The sequence below is a fragment of the Martes martes genome, assembly GCF_963455335.1.
Source record: "Martes martes genome assembly, chromosome: 12".
NCBI classification, from domain to species: Eukaryota; Metazoa; Chordata; class Mammalia; order Carnivora; family Mustelidae; genus Martes; species Martes martes.
Window position 1 is genome coordinate 30,713,487 of NC_137900.1, and position 25,574 is coordinate 30,739,060.

Sequence of the window (25,574 nt, forward strand, 5' to 3'; positions counted from 1 at the left end):
TTTTTTTCAAACGTTTCAGAATTGTATAGGAAAGCAGATAAAAACTTCTTCCCCATCTGTCCCAAACTTTTACTAAGTGCCCACTCTGAAAATCACAGCACCGAATTATTTGGTAGTGAAAAAGAGATGAATGATTTGGTTTGAGCCTTGAAAATCTTATTAATTGGAAGAATTATGGAAGAATATGAAGTTAATTGGAAGAATACAAAATTTGAGATTGTAAATCTACCTAAAAAATGCAGATGTCAAAAAACCAGAGTCTGAACCAGAAGGTGCAGCAGGTGAGCACACGAGGCAAAGAAATCACCAGATGCCCTAGTCATGGAGAAGGTGGAATTTGAGCTAGGTCCGGAGGTAGGTAGTATTTGAACAGATGGAAGAGAAAAAGAGAGAAGAGAGAGCATTCCAGGAGGGACAAATGGTGTGGATCAAGAAAGAATAATGTGCGTTCAGAATACCCCCAGTAGCCTTGTCAGACTGAGTTCTTCAAGGGAGCACGGGAGTAGTGACTTTCAGTCAAAATGCATAGGACCACCATGGCCAAGCTGAAAGTTTCAGCTCTTCTAAATATTGCATGGCACTATTTCAGTTTCCCATAAATCCTGTAGTAAAACAGACTTCTTCTTAGGGATCGAACGAAATAATATGCGAATGAGGGGAAGAATTTGGCTATGTTTGCTGTGTGTGTGTGTGTGCGTGAGCGCGCGTGTGTGTGTATGAGAACCTATTTATCTCCAGTAATGCTTTAAAAAAATTATGCTATCATATGCACAACATAAAATTTACCATTTCAACCATTTTTTAAAAGATTTTATTTATTTATTTGACAGACAGAGATCACAAGCAAGCAGAGCAGCAGGCAGAGAGAGAGAGAGAGAGGAGGAAGCAGGCTCCCCACTGAGCAGAGAGCCCGATGCGGGGCTCAACCCCAGGACCCTGAGATCATGACCTGACCCAAAGACAGAGGCTTAACCCACTGAGCCACCCAGGTGCCCTCAACCATTTTTAAGTGTACAATTCAGTGGTACTAAGTACATTCGATCATTTTTCATCATCCCAAGCTGAAACTCGATACCCATTAAACAATAATTCCCATTTTCCCCACCCAGGCCTCTGATAACCACTGTTCCATTTTTATGAGTGACTACTCTGGGTCCCTTATATGAGTGGAATCATTCAATTTTTGTCTCTGTATCAGGGTAATGTCTTCAAGGTTTATTCACGTGACAGCAGGTATTAGAGTGTCATTTGTTTTTAAGGCTGAATAATATTTCTTTGAATGCATATACCATATTTTGTTTATCCATTTATCCATTGATGGACATTTGGGTTGTTTCCATCTTTGGCTGTTGTGAACAGTGCCACTATGAACAGAGGCGTATACATATCTGTTTGGGTTCTTGCTTTCAGTTCCTTGGGGTATATCCCCACAAGTGAGACCACTGGATCATATGGTAATTAATGCCAGGTTTAATTTTTTGAGACTCTGCTATCCCATTCTTCATAGTGATAGCACCATTTTACATTCCCACCAGCAATGCACAAGTGTTCCAATTTCTTCACACTCTCATCAACACCTGTTATTTCCTGCTTTTTTCCCCTTAAAAACCATCCTAATGGGTATGAAGTGGTATTTCATTGTGGTTTCTGATTTGCAATTCCTTCATGGTTACTGATATTTAGCATCTTTCCATGTGCTGTTTGTTCATTTTTATGTCTTCTTTGGAGACTCTATTCAGCTCTTTTGTCCATTTTTTAAAAACAACTGGGTTGTGTGTCTTTTGTCATTGAGGTGCCGAGATTCTTTATAGATTTGGGATGTTAATACCTACCAAGTAGATGATTTGCAAGTAGTTTCTCCCATCCTGTGGATTGTCTTTCCATTCTGTTGACAGTGTCCTTTAATGTACACACAGAAACATTTCATTTTGATAAAGGCCTATTTGTCTATTTTTCTTCTATTGCCTCTGGTTTTGGTGTCATACCCAAGAAATCACTGCCAAATCTATTGTCATGAAGATTTTCCCTTATGTGTGCTTCTAAGAGTTTTACAGTTTTAGCTCCTACTTTGAGATCTTTGACCCATTGTGAGCTAATTTTTGCATACAATTTAGGGTAAGGGTCTAATTTCATTTTTTTTGGATATACAATTATGTGGATATACAATTTTCCCAGCACAATTTGTTGACTAGACTGTTCTTTCCCCTACTGAATGGTCTTGGCTTTCTCAATGATAATCATTCCACATATATGGAAAGGTTTATTTCCGGGCTCTCTATTCTATAATCTTTGCCTTTTAAGGTAACTTATAATTAATACGATGCATCAAGATGGTACCCTCTACTCCCAAAGAGAAAGAAATTGCTCTTCCTGATAATTATAATGAATTATTAGGGAGAAAAAATACATATCTATAGTTATTTAATTTTCTCCTTAGGAATTTTTTCTTACTTTTATTTTTAATTAATTATACATTCACAGGAATTTATAAAAATAGTACTGAAGTCCCATGTACCCTTTCCCCAACTCCCCCCAATGGTATATCTTACCCATCTATGGTGAAGTGTCAAAACCAAGAAATTGACACTAGTATAATCCCAGATCTTATTCATATTTCATCAGTTTTGCATGTACTTGTGTGTGTGTGTGTGTGTGTGTGTAGTCCTATGCACTTTTATCACATGTGTAGATTCATGTAACCACAACCCTAATCAAGACACAGAACAATCCCGTCACAAGGTTCCTTCATGCTACCTCTTTATAGTCATATCCATCTCCCTCTCTTCTCTCCCCCTCCCTAACCCCTGGAAATCATTAAATCTCTTCTCCATCTCTATGATTTTTGCATTTCAAAAATGTTACATAATGCATGGAATATTTTGAGATTTTTTTTTTCTCTCAGCCTTATTCCCTTGAGATCCCTCCCAATTCTTGAATGTATTAATAGTGGGTTTTTTTTTTTTTAATTCCTGAGTAGAATTCCACAGTATGGATATTCCATTGTGTTTATCTGCCCATCAAGGAACATTTGGGTTGTTGACAATTTGAGGTTATGACCAATAAAATTAACATGAATATTCCTGAACCTGCTTTTGTGTGGACAATAGATTTCCATTTCTCTGGGATAAATGCCCAGAAGTACAATGGTTAGATCATATGGTATATTTAGTTTTATAAGAAACTGCTGAACAATTTTCTAGGATGACAGTATCATTTTACATTCCCACCAGTAATGTTTGAGGAGACCCATGTTCTCTGCATCTTCACTAGCATTTGGTTACTGTGACGATTTTTTATCTTAGCTGTTCTAACAAGTGTGTAGTGATAGCATACTGTGATTTTTCAGAAATGGTTTATAATTGGCTGCATACAAGTTCAACCACTTTGCATTACTGTCTTCTTCCTCTGAGTCCCACTTTGTACAGAGAAAACTCGTTCCACATTCCCTTCCCTTTCCTCCCTTTTTATTCCTCGTGGGACTAAAGGAATGTAGAAAAGTGTCCCCATTTTCTCTTGGGCCATATAGTCCTAACCAAGCCTCAGGGATGGTCTTGCCTTTGCTCTCAGCACTGGCCCCATACTCAGCAGTGAAGGAAGGAAAGATGCCCCCGCAAGAGGGTTATGGGGAGCAAGGTCGTCCTTTGTGTCTGTGTGGATTCACTTTCTAGTCACAGAGCAGGGTGTTATGCTTCCTGCTGCCAGGGAGAGAGGGAAATGTAAATGTACTTGCTGTTGGTTAAGACTCATGGACAGTAAAAACAAACTCAGCTCTACTGTTTTTTTCCTAAATAATGTCAGATAACCCCTTTGAGAGCTCTTCAAAGATGACTTGCCTACTTCACTTATTTGTGGAACATAAGGAATAACACAGAGGACATTGGGTGAAGGACAGGAGAAATGAGTTGGGGGAAATCGAAGGGGGAGATGAACCATGAGAGACTGCAGACTCTGAGAAACAAACTGAGGGTTTTGGGGGTGTGGGGGTTTGGGTGAGCCTAGTGGTGGGTATTATGGAGGACACATATTGCATGGAACACTGGGTGTGGTGCATAAACAATGAATTTTGGAACACTGAAAAAATAAAATTAAATTTAAAAAAACAAACAAACAAAAACTTTTGAAGTTGGAAGAGGTCCTGGACAAGACCCTCAATGAATATCACTTATGTGCCTACTGTTTGCCTGGCTCTAAGAGGGGTGCTGGGCCAGCACCCCACGTAGGAATGATCCAGACTCTCCATCTGGTGATGGCAAATAAGATTGACGCAGGTCACATGCTCACGCAAAAAATGAACAAGCGGCTTCTGGGAGTCAGGGGGACCCCATAGTGCCCTGCCAGGAATTGGGTAACTCAAGGATCAACTCGCCCAAAGCTTCTCAAGCTTGAAGGAGGCTGAGAATCATGTGGGATGCCTGCTAAAAACATAAATGCCTGGATCCCACCCCAGATGGACTGAATCAGAACTTCTGGAGGAAGAACCCAGGCAACCACGTTTTATTTTATTTATTTATTTTTTTCGGGAAGCTGTGTTTTAAAACAAGCTATCCATATGTGCTATGGACTGAATTGTGTGTCCCCCACCTTGCCAAATTCATTTTTAACGTTCTATACCCCGATGTGATGGTATTTGGAGTTGAGGGCCAATGGGAGGTAATTGGGTTTAGATGAGGTCATGAGGGTGGGGCCCTCATGATGGGATTAGCGCTGTTATAAAAACAGACATGAAACACTTGCATACGCGGACAGATGACCTTGTGAGGACACGACAAGCAGCAAGAAGATGGCCAACTCAAGCCATGAAGAGGGCGCTCACCAGGAAATGAATCAGCCAGCACCCTGAGCTTGGACTTCCAGCCTACAGAACTCTTGAGAAATCAATTCCCGTTGGTTCAGCCCCCCAGTCTACAGTATTTTGTTCCGGCAGCCTGAGTAGTCTCATACAACAGGATTCTTAGAAGTAACCTGATTGAGAACCATTGACCCAACCCAGGCCTCCCATTGGACAGGTGAGAAGATTGAAGCACAGTGAAGTTAGAAACCCCATCTGGTGTCCCCATACCTAGTTAACGGCCCCCTCATAACTGAATCCAGGTTCTGTGACTTTGAAGCCTGGGCCCACGCTGTCCCTTCAACGAGGGTAAGTACGTTTATCTGCATGTCAACCCTGGTTGATTGCTGGTGGCCGCCAAGAGGACTGTTCCAGGAAGGAATCTGAGGACAACTCCAGGCTCAGGTGAGGTGGGCACCGTGACTGGCAGAGAGGGCACAGGGAGAGTAAGAAGCATCACAGTTTGGGTGGGAAGCCTGGGTTTGGAATCCAGCTACTCAGGAGAGAAGGGCTCTTATCCCTTGAGTTCACAGAGAACAGTACATCTCGAAGGCATGGCCCAGCACAGCAGCAGCCCCTGGGAACTTGTCAGCGGTGTGAATTCTTGGGTCCCACCTGGAGTTACTGGATTGGGATCCCTGGGAATGGGGCCCGTGAATCTGTCCCAAGGCAGATGCCCGCTACAGCTTCAGAAGTGCCGCGCTAGAGAATGAGGACGACAGTTCCAGTGTCTCTGGGTGGTGACCGTGAGAAGACGGTATAAAATGTAAACAATACAAGCATGGACAGGTCTCCATCTCCCTAGCAGGACTCTTACTGCCAAGGGCCCCCCCCTGCGTGTCGCAGGGCGGTGGTGGTGGCCCAGCCCGGCTCCCTCTGGTCACAGTGTCCAGCACGGCGCCTCTCACGTCTATTCCTCCGGTTGCACGTGGAACAAACGGAATCCCTCAGAGACCTCCTGAGAATGTCAGGGTGTTTCTTCCAGTCCTCATCCCTCATAACCAATGAAAACATGCCAGGGCTGTGTATTTTTAGTTCGGGACATCTGTATTTGCCAGGCCCCCCGAGCCCGCCTTCTAACCACGTGGCCCGTATTGTGCAACCACTACGCTCCTCTATTACAAACCCTTCCATTTTCTGTTAAGTAATGCGTTTGGAAGCCTGAGTGAATTAGAGACAGTAAGTATTTGATTGCTTACATTATTTTGGTTCAAACATGGCTCAAGGCCCGGGACTAATTTATTTATTTTTATATGGTACATGTCTATTTCGCTTGGGGATTCGCCACCCTCATTCTCTCCTCCAGCTGCCCTCCCTTCGCCCACCCACTCCCCTTGCCACCCTTCGTCCCCAGCCCGACTCTCTTGTGGGGTGGAAAGTTTCTGAAAGATGCCCCATCAGCAGCCTCCAAGCCAAAGACTCCGTTCCCTGCCAGCATGGTTCACTCGCACATTCCGCTGCCCACCCAGGGTCTCAGATCTGACAGGCAGAGACCACCTACTAGTGGCTCAACAAAGGCATGTCTTTTCCACGAGCTGGCCAGCCTGCTCCCTTTGGGTGTGGGTCTGAGCTTGCGACGGGAGAACCCTTCTTCCAGGAGCTGCTAAACCTGGTCACAAAGTCTGTGACAGGTTTTTGCTGACCATCCTCCTGGGGGAGGAGAGCCAGCAACAGGGACATGACAGAGTCAATATCCTATTACAGGTCCCCTGAGCCAAGCTGTCCCCTGCCTACCCCTGCCCCCATTTGCAAAAACAGCCTGCTCTGCACATGGGATGGAAACTGTGTCCTGGCAAAACACAAAAAGTAAATATTTAAAGGGAGAAAAGCACACACAAGGAAACAAAATGCCTTGCGTTTATGTTTCCATGGTCTGCCGCCAAGTACCTCCCAGCCTCTCCCGGCTGGTGTTCGGCGTGCCATATGGTTTGAGACCGGCGGAGTAAACCCCTCCACGGTTGTGAAAAACATCAGTCCGTTTGGTCTGGCCTTTCTCTGCCTGCATTTGTTGTTCATTTGTGAGTTTCTCACATCCCTCGGCCGACTGCTGTCAGTGTGTTTACAGGTTTTAGATTTCTGATGGAATCTCAAACACCATACCACACGAATCCTGCTGCAGACCATCTCCGGGAGGAAGGGAGGTGGCCCTAAGGAGCTCAAATGAAGGTTTGCAAACAGAGCCCTGTGACATGTATGATCCAAACCGAGCTCCCATTTTGATGCTTCAGTGATGAATACTTCCCCCCAAAACTCAGCCAAAAAAAAAAAAAGTGATTTTTCTGTGTTATCCCCCACTTGGCATCCTCTTGTGATACTCCTAACCAGAAGCTTGAAGGGTGGGGTCTGGCCCCACGAGGGGTGGAAGACTGGGCATCATCAGAGGGAGAGGTACAAGAGACGAGTGATGGGTGAACCAGGGCCGTCTAGAGCAAAGCCTTGTCTGCTTCTCCTCGGGGACGCCAGGTGAGGGGATGGAACTAGATCCCTAACTTTTCATGTTGAAGGTATTGCAATAAACTGTCCTAAGAAATGAAATAAAAATATCCCGCAGTCTAGAGGGTCAAAGCACAGTACCCGTGTGATGATTAAAGGAGACAAACAGAAGGGAATGCCAGGCCTGTTAAGGAAGCTAAGATAAGCAGCTGGAGTGTGATTTGCACATCCAAACTGGACTGCCAAGCCTTGGGCTCATATCCTTTTCCCACCGTCCCTCATATTTTGCCTAGGGACTTCTACACACAGAACCATATGGAGAAAATTCTGTCCTTATTTCTCACTCAGCTCTATCAGTTCATGCTGGGATTCTGTTTGATTCGGGCCCTGTAACACATTGAGTTGGTTGTGAGAGCTTGGCTGTGGGAATCTGGGTGGGCTGGGGAGCCAACAGATGTGTGATCATCTTTGAAGACAGGGAAAGACATAATACAAGCTCATCGCGTTTATTTTTTTGCAGCTTCCAGCCTGGATTCACAGAGAGGCTGTCACTCTCATGATTTGGAAATTCCCTGAATTGGAAAGAGAAGAAGTACACTTTTTTATTATCACAAATCATGACTTGAAGTGGCACGATTATCAGAGCAAAGACTGTAGGGTCCTGAAGAAGTCATTTCACCCTCCCCTCAGGTCCTTTGAGCACTCACTTTCAATTTGGACTTTTACAGGGCCCCTGATTTGATAAAATGTCTGAATGTGTCACAATGTGTCTAGCATCATTCATGTTAAGTGAGTGATATTTACAAGACCAGAAGTGACTGGACATTAACTCTTGGGTTTATCTTGGTAGAGAGGCTCAGACTTTAAGAGGCAACAGCACGAGCCAACACCACCAACATTGCTATGTAAGACTAGAACCACGTGCCACAAAATATAGTAAGCCCCAGAGTGGACACGAGAGACAAGTGAAGGAAAAGTGAAGAGAAGTGTCCCCAGATCTGCGAGGAAAGCCCCATTTTGACCAAAGCAAAGAAGCAGTCATCCTCCCAATATTATGAAGAGATAAGTAATCTTTACTGTGAAACATAGAAACCAGAAATGGAAAACAACATTCTTTCAAAAAATACTAACATCATTTAAAGGCTCTAAATTTTCCTCAGTATAGAGATCTGACTGTAACTCTTATGTTTCAATAGGAAGAGTTTTTCTTTTCCTTAATTTTGAGATAATTCATCATTTTTTAATTTAAATACAATTTAGTTAACATACAATGTATTATGAGTTTCAGGGGTAGAATTTAGTGATTCATCAGTTGCATATAATACCCAGTGTTCTTTATATTAAGTGCCCTCCTTAATGCCCATCACCCAGTTACCCCATCCCCTCACCCCTTTCCCCTCAAGCTACCCTCAATTTGTTGTTTCCTTATAGTTAGGAGTCTCTTATGGTTTGCCCCCCTCTCTGTTTTTATCTTATTTTATTTTTCCTTCCCTTCCCCTATGTTCATCTGTTTTGTTTCTCAAATTCCATGTATGAGTGAAATAATTTGGTATTTTTCTTTCCCTGACTGATTTATTTCACTTAGCATAAAACCCTCTGGTTCTATCCACATCATTGCAAATGGCAAGATGACCGAGTAACATTCCATTGCATATATGAACTACATCTTCTTTATCCAGTTGTATGTTGTAGGACGTCTCATCTCCTTTCACAGTTTGGCTATTGTGGACATTGCTGCTATAAACATTGGGGTGCATGTGCCCCTTCTTCTCACTACATCTGTATCTTTGGTATAAATACCCAGTAGTGCAATTGCAGGGTCATAGAGTAGTTCTATTTTCAACATCTTGAGGAAACTCCATACTGTTTTCCAGAGTGCCTGTACCAGTTTGCATTCCCACCAACAGCATACGAGGGCTCCCCTTTCTTCACATCCCCACCAACATTTCCTTTTTCCCATTTTGTTAATTTTTGCCATTTTAACTAGTGTTAAGTATTTCCCTGATGGCTAGTGATGTTGAACATTTTTTTCATGTATCTGTCAGCCCTTTGTATGTCTTCATTGGAGAAGTGTCTGTTCATGTTTTCTGCCCATTGTGTGACTGGATTATTTGTTTTTTGGGGTGTTGAGTTTGAGAAGTTCTTTATAGATCTTGTATACCAGCCCCTTTATCTGAAATGTCATTTGCAAATATCTTCTCCCATTCTATCAGTTGCCTCTTAGTTTTGTTGACAGTTTCCTTTAGTGTGCCTAAGTTTTTTATCTTGATGAAGTCCCAAATGTTCATTTTTGCTTTTGTTTGCCTTCTCTTTAGGGACGTGTCTTGAAAGAAGTTGCTGTGGCTAATGTCAAAGAGGTTGCTACCTGTGTTTCCCTCTAGGATTTTGACGCATTTCTGTCTCACATTGAGGTCTTTCATCCATTTTGAGTTTTTCTTTGTGCATGGTGTAAGAGAATGGTCCAGTTTCATTCTTCTGCATGTGGCTGTCCAGTTTTCCCAGCACCATTTGTTGAAGAGACTGTCTTTTTTCCATTGGATGTTCTTTCCTGTTTTTTCAAAGATTAGTTGACCATAGTATTGAGGTCCATTTCTGGGGTCTCCATCTCTAGAGTATCATTGATCTATGTCTCTGTTTTTGTGCTAATACCAGGTTGTCTCAATGATCACAGCTGTGAAATAGAGCTTGAAGTCTGGAATTGTGATGCCACCAACTTTGGCTTTCTTTTTCAACATTCCCCTGGCAATTCAGGGTCTTTTCTGGTTCCATAGGAACTTTAGAATTGTTTGTTCCAGCTCTGTGAAAAATGTTGGTGGTATTTTGACAGGGCTTGCATTGAGTGTGTAGATTGCTTTGGGTAGCATAGACATTTTAACAGTATTTGTTCTTCCAATCCATGAGCATGGAACATTTTTCCATTTCTTTGTGTCTTCCTCTATTTCTTTCATAAGTGTTCTAGAGTTTTCAGAGTATAGATTTCTACCTCTTTGGTTAGGTAATTTATCATTTTTAATTTGCCTTCTTTCCTTTTACCAGGTATCACCAGATACCTTTCCCAAAGTGTATGCCAGTTCAGACTCTACCAGCATCACATCACATGAGAGATGAGTCTCCTCACATCTTTCCTGGCACTGAATATTATCACTATTATTACTTTTTGCCAACTTGGTTGGCAAACCATTGGATCTCTTTATTGTTATATAACATTCCTTCAGATACTGATGATGTTGGGCACATTTTCAAATGTTTGACATTCATTTTCATTTCACCTTCTCTTTCTTTTTTTGCTCAATAATTTGTAAAAGGTTCTCAATATTAGAAATATTAATATTAATACCCTATCATATATGCATCAAATATTTTCTCTAGTCCCATCATCTCTATGTTAATGTTTTTGTATGGTATTTGGCCATGCAAAAAACATTAAATTTTTATGTAGTCAGGTCTTTCTTATTTTTCCCTTAAGACATTTTGGTTTCCTGTCTTGCTTTAAAAAGCCTTCCCTCTTAGAGGTTAAAAAACATTATCTCAAATTCCTGATTAGAATTGCAATAAACTAGATATTAATTTAGAAAGTTATGTGTTTAGGTTCTTGTCTTCTTCCAAGCAAACTATGGGTGGTGGGCCAACTCCAGCCCGTCACCAGTTTTCTAAATAACATGTTATTGGCCCCAGACACTCTAATCCATTTACATACTCTCTATAGCTGCTTTTGCACTACAATGACAGAGTTGTGTTATGACAGTTGTATGACCAAATAACCTAAAATATTTATTATCTGGCTTTTGACAGAAAAAGGCCATCAACCCTTACATTGCAAGATCTTTGAATCCATTTCTTCAGATCCTATTTCATTTCTTTTTGGAATCTGGTATGTTTCTCCATTTGTTCAGGTCCTATTTTATTTCTTTCAATAATGCTTTATAATTTTTCATCATCTTTAAAAGGAGGTTAATCACACTACCTATGTTATTTTTATACAGATTAATTAAGTTTATTAACATGAAAAGCTCAGCGTAGTGTCTGGCTGATAAAAAGCTCTCAAAAAAAAAAAAAAATAGTGGCCATTGTTTTACCCTGGCACAAAGAGGTACAAGAGACAGTAAGACATAATTCTCACCATTCTGTATTTCCTGATTACTGTAGATTTTCTTTAAGTCATCAACTGGCTTATTCCTGATTGTAATATTAATACAAATTCATTCTAGAGATTTGGGGAAAGAAATCAAGTAAGAAAATTTTTAAATTTAAAATCTCCTCTAATCACTCTACCCACAGAAACCAGTTACTACATTGATGGGTACCTAGCATGGTTTTGTTTCTGTGGGTACCTATCCATGCATTCATGTGTCAGGTGGAACCCAACTGTTCCATGACATTTGGGTACTAGAGTCATCATGTTTCTTTTTTCTGAATCAAATCTTGATGTGGCTGAGCTTAATGAAAAAGCTAATGTCAGTCATTTGGTGGCCCCATCCTATGTCCTATATTAGACCAACTAAGGACGTGCACTATGTGTTTGGGGAAAGGGGCAGGCATGGTCCATGTTGGGGGTGGTCACTGCTGACATTATGCACCATGAGTTAACAGTGCTCTGCCACCAGACAGCAATTCTTCGCCATTGGTAGGCACTGCTACCCCAGATGGCACCAAGATACCCTTCATAGAGGTCCTCCCTGATGACTACTTGTTGAGCCCCAAAGACCCTTGCTGCCATCCCAAAGCCACAGCTTAGTGACTCACCTCCCCAGGAAGCCCAGGCAGCCAGCCACCTGGGACCACACCTGAGAGCAAAGCTTCCACCCTGTCCCTCTCTACCTTGGAAGCACAAAAGCTATGCTTTTCTTCAGAGGACTAAATCCTTTTCAACAGAGATCCAAGTGGTCCCTGAAACATTTTTTAAAAGCTGTTAAATTTTAATTCCCCTCCTCAAGAGGAAGAAGGGAGATACTTTCATTTTCCCTTAGTACATCTATAAATACAAAGTAAAACTTAAAAGATACTAGTTAATTTTTCATTTGAGATGATTCTTTAACACTGCTTTTTCAGCTTACTGTTACTGAATGCATAACCTGTAGGCATATTTCCATACTCCTTAATAACCTTTAAAATATTATATTAATAGATATGTACGTGTAATATATGTGTGAATGCATATATAACTATACATATATAATAGTTTCCACTAAATGTAGGGATGTTCCTATATTTGGGCTCAATATTGAATTTTTGCCAAAATCTACTTTGGATTTAGCATCTATCTGCCTTTGGTAGGCCAAAGAGCTGAATGCTGACTTCAACATCATTTCTGGTATCTCTGAACTTGGGTGTGACCAATGATTGTAAGAACACATAGATTCTCATCATATCTAATCAGGAGAAGGACAATAGTAATATGAACCAAGCAATACATCATTTGAAATGATTATTAATATCTTATTATTTACCTTGAGGTCTAGATAAGCACTCTGGATATAACAGGGTCCAAAATCTCCTTATGTATGTTATATGTTAAAATTCTATCAGTCAGTTGATATGTAAATGAATAAGTAAAATGACGAAGTAAATAATATAGATTGTGAAAAATATTGATTTCACATGAAAAACAATTATTAGCAACTTTCTAATGATTAAACGGGGACATAGACAAATGGTTGATACAAATATTAAAGGAACATGTTAACTAAGTAACTAAAAAAATATTGTATCTTTTTAAAGCCAATACACATCAATAAAAATTTCAACAATATAAGGGGAAAAATAACCATTTGATTATACTATAATTCTCATATTTAGAGAATTATTTGGCACAGAAGCATGATAAACAAAGCAAACTTTAAGAACCATGTCGAATTTCTGGTTACATAGACCATGGGTCTTTGCAGGAAAGTTCCTATTTAGGAATTCGTATCTATGATAATGAATTTAAGGCAGAATTTCATATTTGTCTCCCTGAACTTTCTTAAGGAGGAAAATAAATCCATAATCCTGCATTATAACCAATGTAGTCTCAAAAAAAATTAATCCAGATTTAATAAAGAATAAAAAAAAAGAAAGTATGGGAGATAAATGAGATGCTCAAAGTATATATTTTCACTAGCCAAATTTCAAAAGAACAGCTTTTGTATGAATTCTTTCAAAAGATAATTTTTATGGTTTGACGTCTATGGAAACTAAAATTTTGATCAAAAACTTGTCAAAATGTTGCTCTGGTGAAGACTATTTTCAGTAGACAAAGACAAAGGACTTCTATAATTTGATTTGCTTCAGTGATTATACAAAGTTCCTCCCAGAAAACATATGATTAAGAAGCTTTTCCTTCTGCATCATATTCTCTTGTGTGCAGAAGGCTTAGTGGTGTTATTAAATGTGCTGCTTTTGTACTTTTTACATCAGTTTGAAGTCTAGTGTTGTCTATTTTGCTGCCAAGAGGCTCTGGTTCTTCTCAGCAGAGTGAATCTTATTGAAGAAATATTTATAAAGTGAAAAGTCCATCAAGAACAGTGTTGGGCAATTGCCTCTGACAAGAACAAACACAATGAAGGCTACAAGTGATTTAGGAGTCACAAGCATCCCATGGTTGTTTGCACTCTTCAATTGCGTACTGAGAAAGCTACAATGGCACAGAACTGTTGCCCGTGACCCCCAGTGAGTGGGCTTTCCATCATTCCTTTCCATCCAAAGGCAAAGCACATGACATAGAAAGGACTGTGGAACTGCCTTATCGTGTGACTTTACAAAATGTACCAACAAACTCAAATAGCCATTACTATGCATTTGAAGGCTGCTTGAGCAACAAAAAGCCTTAAAATTGTGCCATGCAGAGAATGCCAGTTGAACATGAAGGCAAACAACCAAAGTTTGCTCGCAGAGAAAGTAGCTCATTTGTAGCCCATGCTGAAGAAGTGCACCACCTGATGGGCTTTGAGAAGGCAAGTGTCTCAATCTCCAGCCTGCTGTAAGGTCCTCCCACATTCCCTGTGCTGCCAGGAAAGTATTGGGCTTGGCACACAGGCAAGGGAAAGCTGAGGGGTAGGTGGAAATTCAGATGATAGTGTTATCTTACAAGCCAATTACGTCGCTCCGTTTCTCTCTTTTTAGAGTGAACATTTAAGGACAAATTTTTCATCAAGTACATGCAAAAATATTTAAAATAAAGATGACCATGGTTTGTTCTTCCTCTCACCAAGGTTTGTTGAAGTTTGGGTTTTTCTTGCTGCCTCTGGGCTGTATAGTTCTTTCCAGGCTACTTTGTCACAAGTTGAATCTTGAGCACCAACTTCCACTGGAATCTAGGAGCTTTAGTCTGTGGCTAAGTTTTCAGTGGCCAAGCTTTACCCAACCTGGGCCCCAGAACCTTCTCAAATGCCTAGTGAAGAGAATTCCCAGGAAGACTCAGGTGCCTCTCAACCTATCTCAGAAGTATCAATAAGGAACCATAGTAAATTGACTCTCAAACCCTTGTATCGAACTCCCTTCCCCTCTACCAAATAGCAGGACAGAGAGAAGAACTCTCAGGGTTTGTTGACCGCACACTCAGCAGGAGGAGGGGGTGGAGTACGGACACTGTTAACTGCTCAGAAAGAAAGGATGGAAAGGACGGTGCCATTTACTAAATACCAGGACCACCTCAACCAGCATACTATGCTTCCAAAAGAATGACAGCAGAAGGAAACTGATGTGGAATCAAGAATGGAAAGATCTACATGACAATTATGACAAATAATGACAATTATTGCCTGTATCATAGAGATCGTTCTGAGGATACCAGCATGGTAAATAATTATGACATGGAGTCTATGTAAACAGAAACCTCATTCTTGTACCGTTTTTTTCTTGCTAATAATGTTAGGATCATCATGCAGCAGCTAGGAAAATCTGCTCTATGTTAGGATAAAATGTACAATATTTTGATAATCTATGATGTAAGCTCTGTCTTTTTTGTATCTTTTCTCCCTTGGTACCAGTCATTTATGAGGAAATCATGTAGTTTGCATTTAAAGACTTCCGTATACTTTAGCCCCACTTTTTGATTTGACCCAAAGAAGCACTAATAGGTTTTGAGTGTTGCCTGTGTGTTTCAGAAGCCTGAAGTCATTAAGACAAAACCTAACGTCAAAAATCAGAAGCCAAGTAATTTGTGCAGAGTGAATACATAGAACACATTGGGAGGTTTGGCTAGAGCATAATTAGGGCAGGGTGCATAAACTAGATTTCCTGGTTTTCAAAACTTTGAATTGTAATAAAAATTTTTCAGTGTGCTGTTTCAATTTTCAGTAGCAAATAAATGTGTGTGCACAGAGGATCTTATTATAATGGAGACTTATTTGGAAAAAAGAAAGAAGAAAGAAAGAGAGAGAGAGAGAAAGGAAGGAAGGAAGGAAAGAAAGAGAAGAAAGAGAGGAAGGAAGGAAGGAAGGAAGGAAGGAAAGAAAGAAAGAAAGAAAGAAAGAAAAAGAAAGAAAGAAAGAAAGAAAGAAAGAAAGAAAGAAAGAAAGAAAGAAAGAAAGAAAGAAGAAAAGAAAAAAAGAAAGGAAAAGAAAAGAAAGAAGACCAAGTGAAGACAGCAACATGAGGTTACATTCAGAAAGCCTTCTCAAACAGTGCATTCATTTTCAGATTGGGGGCTGCTCCAGCTCCGTAGATGAAATCTTCAGGCCTGGCAGATGAAGACAGTAGAAGGTTTGACTTCAGCTGGATGTTTACACAGCGTTTCTCAACGTTTGCCTTATTGACATTTGGAATTAATAACTCTTTGTTGTGAGGGGCTGGCTGTCTTGTGTACCTTGGATACCGAGCAGAATGCCTAGCCTCTACCCTTCTGGGGTTAGTAATACCTCTCCTCCTGTTAGGACAATGAAAAATGTCTCTAGACATTGGCTAATGTCTTCTGGGGGACAAAAATCACCCTGAGAACCTTTGGTTTCGAGAAAGAAAATATAAATCAATGGCACAAGCATTTCTTACGTGATAACCCTCTATAAAGATGCCGTCATCCACCCCCGCACACCAGGCACTAGCATCTTCTATGAGACTCAACACTGACAAAGTTGCCAAAACTCCCCATGTTCCCCATGCTGATTTCAGTTGGAAACAGGTTCTGTTTAGCTCACACAGGAGAAACAGGGTCACAGGAGCACTCTGTTGGTGGATGGTGCTGAGATGTCACTGTTACCACACTATACCATTAAACTTTCAAAAGTTAACTACTAGAGTTGCCTGGGTGGCTCAGGATCCTTAACTAAGCGTCCACCTCTTAGTTTCAGCTCAGGTCATGATCTCAGGGTCATGAGACAGAGCCACACATCAGGCTCTGCGCTGAGCATGGAGTCTGCTTCAGCTTCTCTCTCCCTCCCCCTCTGCTCCTCTCCCTGCTTGCTGTGCACACACACACACTCTCTCTCTAAAATAAATAAATAAGATATTTTTTAAAAAAGTTATTTACTGGAGTTCTTTAATGAACATTGAAATGTTAGCTAAATTTTTTAAATAAAATTTCAGATGTGTCGATAGAGCCCAAAGTTCTAAGAGGGCAATATGTGGCTTTCACAGAATATCAGTTTACAAATGTGTGCATTCAAGGTTGCATCAGACTATGTATTCAGAGCCCATGTCTGAGGAGAAGCGGCCTGCAATGGGGCTGGACCCAGGGCCATGGTGGGCACCATGGCAGGGTGCTCAGTGGTATCTGCTGAATGAATGATTCGGTTAGCCAGTCCCACATTGTGGAGCACTGAAGTTGTTTGCAATAATTTGGTCTTACAAATTACTTCGTGATGAACTTTTTAAATTAGAAAGTAGTGAGATCCTATTTAACACCTTCAAAAAAAAATTCTGGAGGTAGAATTATGGCATCAAAACATCTGAACATTTTTATACTTCTTTATACCTATGAATGCATCCTCCAGAAAAACCCATTTACGCCATCATTGATGATTGTCTTGGAAGACCCTGGGTATTATCATTTTTTCAAAGACCTTTACTAACATGATAGGAAAACATTGTCTCTTCTTTTTATTATTTCACATTTCTTTGGTTTCAGAACAAACAGCAACAATTACGTGGTGCCAAAATGACCACCGATCACTGTTTCTTTAGTTGATCTTCTGATGACACAGTTGGATTACAGTTAGGGTGTATGAGGTAGGGGATATATGGATCTTTAAACCCAAGAGTCTCCCTTGGCCTGGCGAGACGTTTGCACTATGGGAACATGAAGGAACTGAGGTCTGTGAGGGAACAACAGGTGCTTAACCCCCAAATACAGATTCACTGAATGGAAGAGGGAACACACTCAAGAGATTTTCAAGCTGCCTTGTTTGAACAAAATACTTAAACATGCTGAAACCACTCACATTCTTACCTTTGTCTGTTCCACCACTCTCTCCTTGCCAAGGAGCGATAGTTGAATTTACAAAACATGAAGTCATATCTGACATCATGTAACACTTACAGAGTTGCTGCCATGTGTCACGGATAGCATGTGATCCTACTCACTCTCTGAGACAGTCTTCCAGGTAGGTGACATCTCTCCATTTTCAATAAGGAACCTGGGGCTTAAGAACTGGTCTTAGGTCCAAGGCTATTGGGTGGCCAACCTGGAATTCACATCCAGTTCTGCCTGATTCCAAAACCTCTACTCGTTTATTTCCCATACCATATGGTGTACCAGGAGCAGCCACAAATGTTCATGTTTCCTCATGATTCCCCCCAAGAATGAAAAGTCCATGGTTCTCTCCAACTTGAGTTCAAAGAAAGCTCCTGAAATTAATTAATGATTTTGATGACTCTCCTAGACCATCTGGTTCTCCTTTTCTCCCGTTTTATGGCAGGGAAGAACAGGTGGGGTGGTAAGGGAAAAAAAGGGGAATTAGATTTCCTGGTACAAGGAATCACAGCATATTACAAAAGTAAACACTCAGTCCTTTGTTTGTCTCTCAACCCTCTCTGGTTTTCAGCTTTGTGTCACAGCGACATGAAGTGGGCAGAGCCTGGCCCAGGCTGTATTTTCACATTCCCACTTGAAAATGTCTGAAGGAGTACAATTAATTGTTCTTCCCTTCCCCCAGAAGGACTCTTCCTGGCTGGGGACAGACCTGGCCTCCTGGACAATGCCATTGTCCGATGCTATCTGATTTTTGTCTAGCCCTCACAGGCCTTTGCAACTAGAGTCACTATTATTGAATGAGCACGGTATTCAAATTGCAAAATAGGCTCTACACCAGAATTCCCAGTCTTCCAAGAGTGGGAGAGTGAGCAGTTCCTGTCCAGTCCCCACTGAGTACGAGAATGAGACAGGTGTTTGAGCTGCTGTGTTCATTTCTTAAGTTAAATAACAAGGAAACACACCCCGTGCCTGACGATTTGTAGTCCAATTCCAGAAAAGTCATTGTTAATCACGTGACCCTGAGAAATTGCCTTAACATTCCAGACCAATTTATTCTTGTGAAGATCACATAGAATACATGTGTCATGGCCCTCATGAAGCTTCTTGCAAATACAAGTTACAGATTAGTATTGCTCAAATAACACTTTCATGCATCTAACCTACTATATATTCGACTTATTCATTTTGTTTTTTTTCTATCCTCACATTTTCTGAGTTCCCTTCACCACCACCACCCCCCCCCAATATAAATGTATTGTAAGACCCATGAAGTCAAGAATTGGGGCACTTGGTAGATTTTTTTTAAGATTTTATTTATTTATTTATTTGACAGAAAGAGAGAGAGAAAGAGAGCACAAGTAGGCAGAACAGCAGGCAGAGGGAGAGGGAGGACCAGGCCTCTGGCTGAGCAGGAAGCCCACTGTGGGGCTTGATCCCAGGATGCTGGGATCATAACCTGAGCCAAAGGCAGACACTCAACCAACTGAGCCACCAAGGTACCCCAGACTTGGCTGATTCTTATATCCCCAGAGATCAGAGGAAGGACAGACAGGCTTAGAGTCAGCACTTTATAAATGTTTGCTGAATGAATGAACTCATGATAATCCCTCTGGACAATTACCAGTGTAGCCTGTAAAATTTTATTCCCTGAAAAACTCTAAGAGGAAGGCAAGCAGAGTCCTGTGCAAATGAGTTCAGTGATAATGCTACCTGCAGACAAGAGTGGAACCAGCAAACTCTGATGGTTACTTTGGGTCCTGATTCGATGATTTATGGTTATCCATCCAGTAGGGTTTCCACTGGGCCAGGCCACCCACCATGTTCAGGTGAGGATTCAAATCCTGATCACCACCTTCCCTTAAAACCTTTAAAACACCAGCTCAGAAAATCTGAAAAACTTGTTATAGACTGATCCTCTCCTCACTCATCCTGCTGGAAAAAAAAAAAAATGCATTTACCAATGAAAGATTGAGATACTAGACACTCCAACACACCTAAGGCACCAAGTCTGCTCAGAACTCTTCTAAGTAGCCTTCAACTTGACAGGCTGGCCAAAGCATTTCCGGGATCCTGGTGACTAGCCACCAGTGGAATCCAGGGCGGCAATATTTAGTCAGCGTTCAGCTTGCACATTCTGTCCCCTCTTTTCCCCCCTCCAGGAAAACATACGGCAAGAGCTGCTTTTTTTGGAGCAAATCCTTAAGGGAAAACAAACTTTTCATCTTTAAAAAAAAAAAAAAAGTTCCAGTTAGCCGTTCCTACTGATTTCTAAGGAAATCACTTCAGAGCTTAATTTTGCACTTCCCATCAGAGCAATCACTTCTATTATGGGGGAAAGTGCAGCTGACAAGGGTTTTGAGTCAGCAGCGAGTATGGGCTCGTGTGCCCAGGTGCGGGTGTATGTATGCACACAGACGTGGTACAGACCAGTGTATATAGTACGCTTACTCGTCACTGAAAGCGATACTTGAGAATAGTCCATTTGCTTTTCCGAAAATGGCCAAATTGTGACATTGTTGTCAGCCCAGCGAGGCAGCATCTGCTGAAATTTTTGGCCCTAGAAATGCCAGAGTGTCGACGACTCCCTCCTTCCTCGGTGACTCTAAACACTAGAAGGATTCTCGGTGTGTCTGAGGAGCAGAGGACACATGCAGAAGCAGAAGAGAAGGCAAAGGTGGGTTCTCTGGGTCCTTGCTTCCTTTGTTTCTCCTAACAAAGGCAGGACTCAAATGCCAAAGCCCAGACTGAGGACAGCCAAGTGTCCTAGGGACAGGAATGTATTTGAAATTAATGCCGATGTTAATTGGGCTGAAAGAGAATCAAGCTCACTTTTGTCCTGGGTCTGGGGGTCATGCCCTTAGGAAAACCCTGTTTCTCTCTCTCTCTCTCTCTCTCTCTCTCTTTTTGCAGTGTTTAATGCAGGATTTTATTTTATTCTAATTTTCAAGAAATAGATGGAAGTTTACATAACACAGTTTCCTTGTTCTTCCCCCCCCCGACATCTGTAATGTCAGCCCGGCCAACACAGGAGCTGTTCTTTTCACTTTTCTAAAACCAGAGACTTCCCTTCACGGGCGCAGGTGTGGCCAGCCCTGAGAGACAGGCTGGGTGGGTCTCATCCCTCGGGAATTGCCTGATGGGGTGCTCAGCCCTGATTCTCTCCATCTATTCTGAAACGCAGTGACTCCTGAAGAGGGCAGCGGGGATGGCTGAGCAGGTAGACGCTCTAAGACCATGTGTGGGGCAGGGATACGGGGCACTGCAAGCTGAAAGAGCTAGAGAGGACCGTCCCTGTCGAAACTTGAGCATCATGGCTCATGCCCAAGGAAAAAACACTCAGTACCTGGTGGCTCCACTTTTTATCACAAGATATTAAACATGCCGGCATGTGTCATAGTTTCCTCCCCGTACAAAAACACTGCTGCTCTTCCAAAGAAAGAATAGAGTCTGCAGTCTGAGAGAGGAGAGTGGGGAGGGAGGCGTGCACATGTGTTCTTGATGTGGCTTTTGAAGAAGTCCAGGAACGCCTTCAGGTCTCCGCTTAGACTTTTCTGTGTCAGGCAACACGAGGAGGGTGTCCTGTGCTTCTCAGTATCAGCGTCCAGGATATTTTGGTCACTGGTGTGGCGGAGAACTTCAGTGCATCTAATTCACAGCCTTGCTACCTGTGGGGTAGCTCTGTGAGAATGAGAGAAAAAGTGCCCCCTATGAGCAGACACGGCTCCTGGGCAGACAAAGCCCCTTCCCGGAGGGTATGGCTTGGTGAACAGAGCAGAAGGAAGCCTAACCCCCGTTCTGTTGTGGGGACCCTCCTGTGGGGCTGGAATTGTATATGTGGGCACAGCAGAGCTCACAGATTCGAAGTTGAAGCTAAGGAAGGGAGAAAATACTGCTTTTCCATCAGTTTGGGATGCTACCAGCAAGGGGCGGTCCCAATGGCACATTTCAGAGAACTCCCCAAACTGGAAAACTGGTCTTTCATTACCACCAACCACAGAAGTGGTCTTCTTCCGTTTCCTGCTTCAGGAATCAGGGTCCACCCAGTCTTCTCTCTGTCTTCTATCCATTGCTGGTACCCAGTCTAATACTCAGTGGTGCTCTGGTATACAAAAGGGGCTCAATAGATGTTCGGAATTGGCTGAATGCACTTGCTAACTCAGCATCCTCAGAGGATGTGAACATTTTCCTTAGGTCAGCTTCTCCCTGCCAGATTCGTTGACCCTTTGTTCCAGAAGATGGCACCCAGGGACGGTGACCTCACATGCATTCTGGTTTTCACGAAAATCCACAAATAACAACAGATGAGGACTTCACTCCACAGGGTTAGCACAACACAGACCATCTACACTTCCAAACAGCAGGAAAAAAATTAAATGAAAGCAACAGGCCAGGAGCAATTTGAGTTCATTTCACCCTGGCAAGACTTCTTAAGATTGAGTTGAAGAGAAGTAAACGTCTCTAAGGCAAGAAGTCTGGTGACCTCCCACTGGTCCTGGAGGTGATTCAACCACAAGAATCTAGAAGAACCCTGCCTCCCCCACCACTCACAGCCTCTCCCTCGAGAGCCTTCAGTGCAATTGTCGTAGGTATTTTTTGTGGTTTCCTCTGGGGGGAAAATGCAACTCAGAAAGGAAGACACAGATGCGGAGACATTGGCCACAGCAAATCGGTTCCTCTTCTGCTCCCAGCAACTTCTCTAATGATTAAGCTGTTGATAGAAACCACTTCAGTAATTGTGGCTTTTCCAACAAGACCAACTCCGGAGAGACAAGCACAGACATTGGTACCTGGGCCATATTAACCTCTGAGCCCCACCGCCTATTAAAGCTTTCAAGTTCAAGCCATATTGAAATCTGACTCACCACTTGAAGCTTACACGAAGTTCGGGCCCCCCTCCCAACATCATTGTGGATAGAGAAGCAACAATTCTTTTCTTCCCCTAGGAACTAAACCTTATTTTCACAGCATGTTTAATGCTTTAAGGGCTAACTATACTGAGCTACATTTTTAGGTAAAAATGGTTTGTTGCAATCATCATCTTTTGATACATTGTCTAATTTCTCCCCAACCCTACCCTTCCCTCTGTTGTTAGCTAGTAGCAGCAGGTGAAGTTGTTCTCGCCAATGAGTCATCTTGAGGGGGCGGGACTCTCCCAGAAGAACACAGTCAAGCTGGTGACTGTACTGTAAATGGGGAAACATCTCTAGACATGAGAATCTTCACCATGGGGCACTGAGAAAGGACAAGGCCATGAATGGTTTATATCCACAGACCTCGGGCATGCCTGTAGGCAGAGACAGGAACTCACTGACATGTCCAGGATAAAGGGAGAACAGGATGCAAGCAGGCAGACTTCTCAGGTGGGAATGTCTACCCTCGAGGACCTCTGACCACTAGTGGGAAAAACAGAGAAAGAAGGAAGGGAGGGTAGAAGGGAGGGAGGGGAGACAAACAGGAAACATGAAACAGTGATCCTACTTTCTCTGTCTCATGTACCCTTATACAACCTGCACCCCAAAAGATGATTCCTTTTTTTCATCTTCTTGTTCCCAATGGGGTTTTTAGAATATATCTTTTTGTGGTTCCTCAGCTAAAGTCTCATCGTTTGATCTAAGGCTCTCCTACACAGAGCTGTGTAAGTTTGTTTCCAAGGCAAGAATTAGAAGAAACCCAGGAAATAGCTAGAAAAAGTCAGAGAAGAAGACATCCTGGGGGAGAAAAAAATCTTTATTGTACATAAACGGAGGGCAGAAACACTGAGCAGAGTTTTTATAGATTTCCTGGAAACTTACAATAAAATAATGTCTTCATCATTTATTATATTTGTTGATCTCTGTCTATTCCTGATAACTACAAGCAGTAAAAAATTTTGAAGCAAAGCAAAAATGGCGAAAGGTTTATGGGATTTATTCTGGGGGGCAAGAGAGATACACCATATCTCGTTGCTCTTCTGCATAACCAGGGGAGAGAATTCTGGGAGAAAAGCAGAGGAAGTCAAATTGGAAAGAAAGGCAATGTCCTAAGTCCTCTGGGAGAAAAATAAATCAAGGAAATGTGGATTCAGCTTTGGAAGAACTGGCTTTGGCGAATCTATCTCCACAAAAGTCGCTTTCCTTCTGACATCAAGTCATAGAAATGGGTTGAGTGCTAAGCCTGTCTTGGGTTCTGCAGAGCTGTGCCCTTTCACTAACACTTCGCTGAAGTTAACATCAACTATACCCTCTTTCCCTAGAATCAGGATTAATTCCCAGGGAGAATTTTCAATGAAAGCTACGAATTCCCCAACCAGTTGTCTCTCATTCCCCACCTGTCAACATTGGCTTCATAGTCTACTGCAAGTTTCATCCTTATAAAACAATAACAACAATAATATTAACCAACATTTACTGAGCATTTAATATGCACAAGGCACTGTTTCATGTGCTCTGTGCCTGTTAACTCACGCCTCGGCACATCTTGTGGTGGGGACCAATCTTACTACCGCTTTACAGATAAGGAAACTGAGGCTCAAAATCATCAGCTAATGGGCAGGGAGCACGTGTGCTTGCAGACCATGATTCCAGAGCTCCTAAACTCGGAAACACAGGACATCGAAACACTAAGCATCCTCCAGCGAAAACAGACTTCAGCCGGGGTTTGCTGTTTGCCCAGACCACCCGCAGTCCCATAGCTTTCAAAATGTTCCATTCCGGCAGCTCCTTTCAAGTAAAATCTTGCCCAGAAGCCATAAATCTTCACAAAACAGATAAAATGGAGGTTTCTGGGTCAAATGAGGAGAAGCAAGGGTTCCTGCCTTTTCCCACCTCCAATCAGCCCCTTGCTGGTGCCCTAGAATTTTCCCCAAGTTTTCTGTGGAACACAATTGGAAAACCCCTGGACCAGTCTCTAGCTAGTCTCCCTCCACTGGTAAAATTGCCAGCTCCAGAATTTCTTTCCAACTTGCTTCCCAAACTCCAGGGTTTCCTATTGCTTCTAGGATAAGTTTTGAAATTTTGCACTGGGAATTTCATGTTTTCTAAATCCTGTCCACACCCCACACACCCAGGCTTTCTTTCTCGACCTGCATTCCATCCAGCTGCCCTGGCCTCCCTGCCATCCCCAAACAGGCATCATTCTTTGAACCATCGGAAGTAACCTCTACTTTCACCTCTGCCTCTGCAAATTCTAACAGCGCAAACCGAGTGGAGTGCAGCTTCTCCATAAAGCCTGACTACTCTAGTCCTGCTCAGGCTGACTTCCTGTCAGAACCACCAGACAGGTTCCACGGCCAGAGCAGAGACTGAAACAATAATGACTTAAACAAGATACGAGTGTATTTCTCTTGCAAAAATTGTCCCAGCGTGGGAGCCTGGGTGGCTCAGTTCAGCGTCTGCCTTCAGCTCAGGTCATGATCCCAGAGTCCCCAGATCAAACGCCGCATCAGGATCCCTGCTCTGCAGGGAGTCTGCTTCTCGCTCTCCCTCTGTCCTTCCCCTGCTCCTTCTCTCTCTATCTCTTTCTCTCTCGCTCACTCTCATACTCTCTCACAAATAAATAAATAAAATCTTTTTTAAAATGAAATAAATTAAAAAAAAAGAATTGTCTCAGCGTGCGGCAGCCTCACAGTGGGGGACCCATGCTTCCTCCGTTTTGCTGCCCGGCCACACTATCTGGGGTGGGTCATGGCTCACCACCACCACATCTGAGTTCCACCAGGAAGGAGAGGACACATCCTTCTGCTTAAAGGCATCCACCTCTACGTATCCCACTGGCAAGATGAGAATGGGGATTTAGAAAACTAGCCATCTCTTCCAAGTTGAGCCATTTCAAGGAAAAGAAGGAGGAACATTTTCTCTCATCTCCTTTGTAAACTCCTGGAATAAAGGGACCCTGTCCCAAACACTATCCCCCACACTCCCTGTCTAATCTGGCATCTTTCTATATACC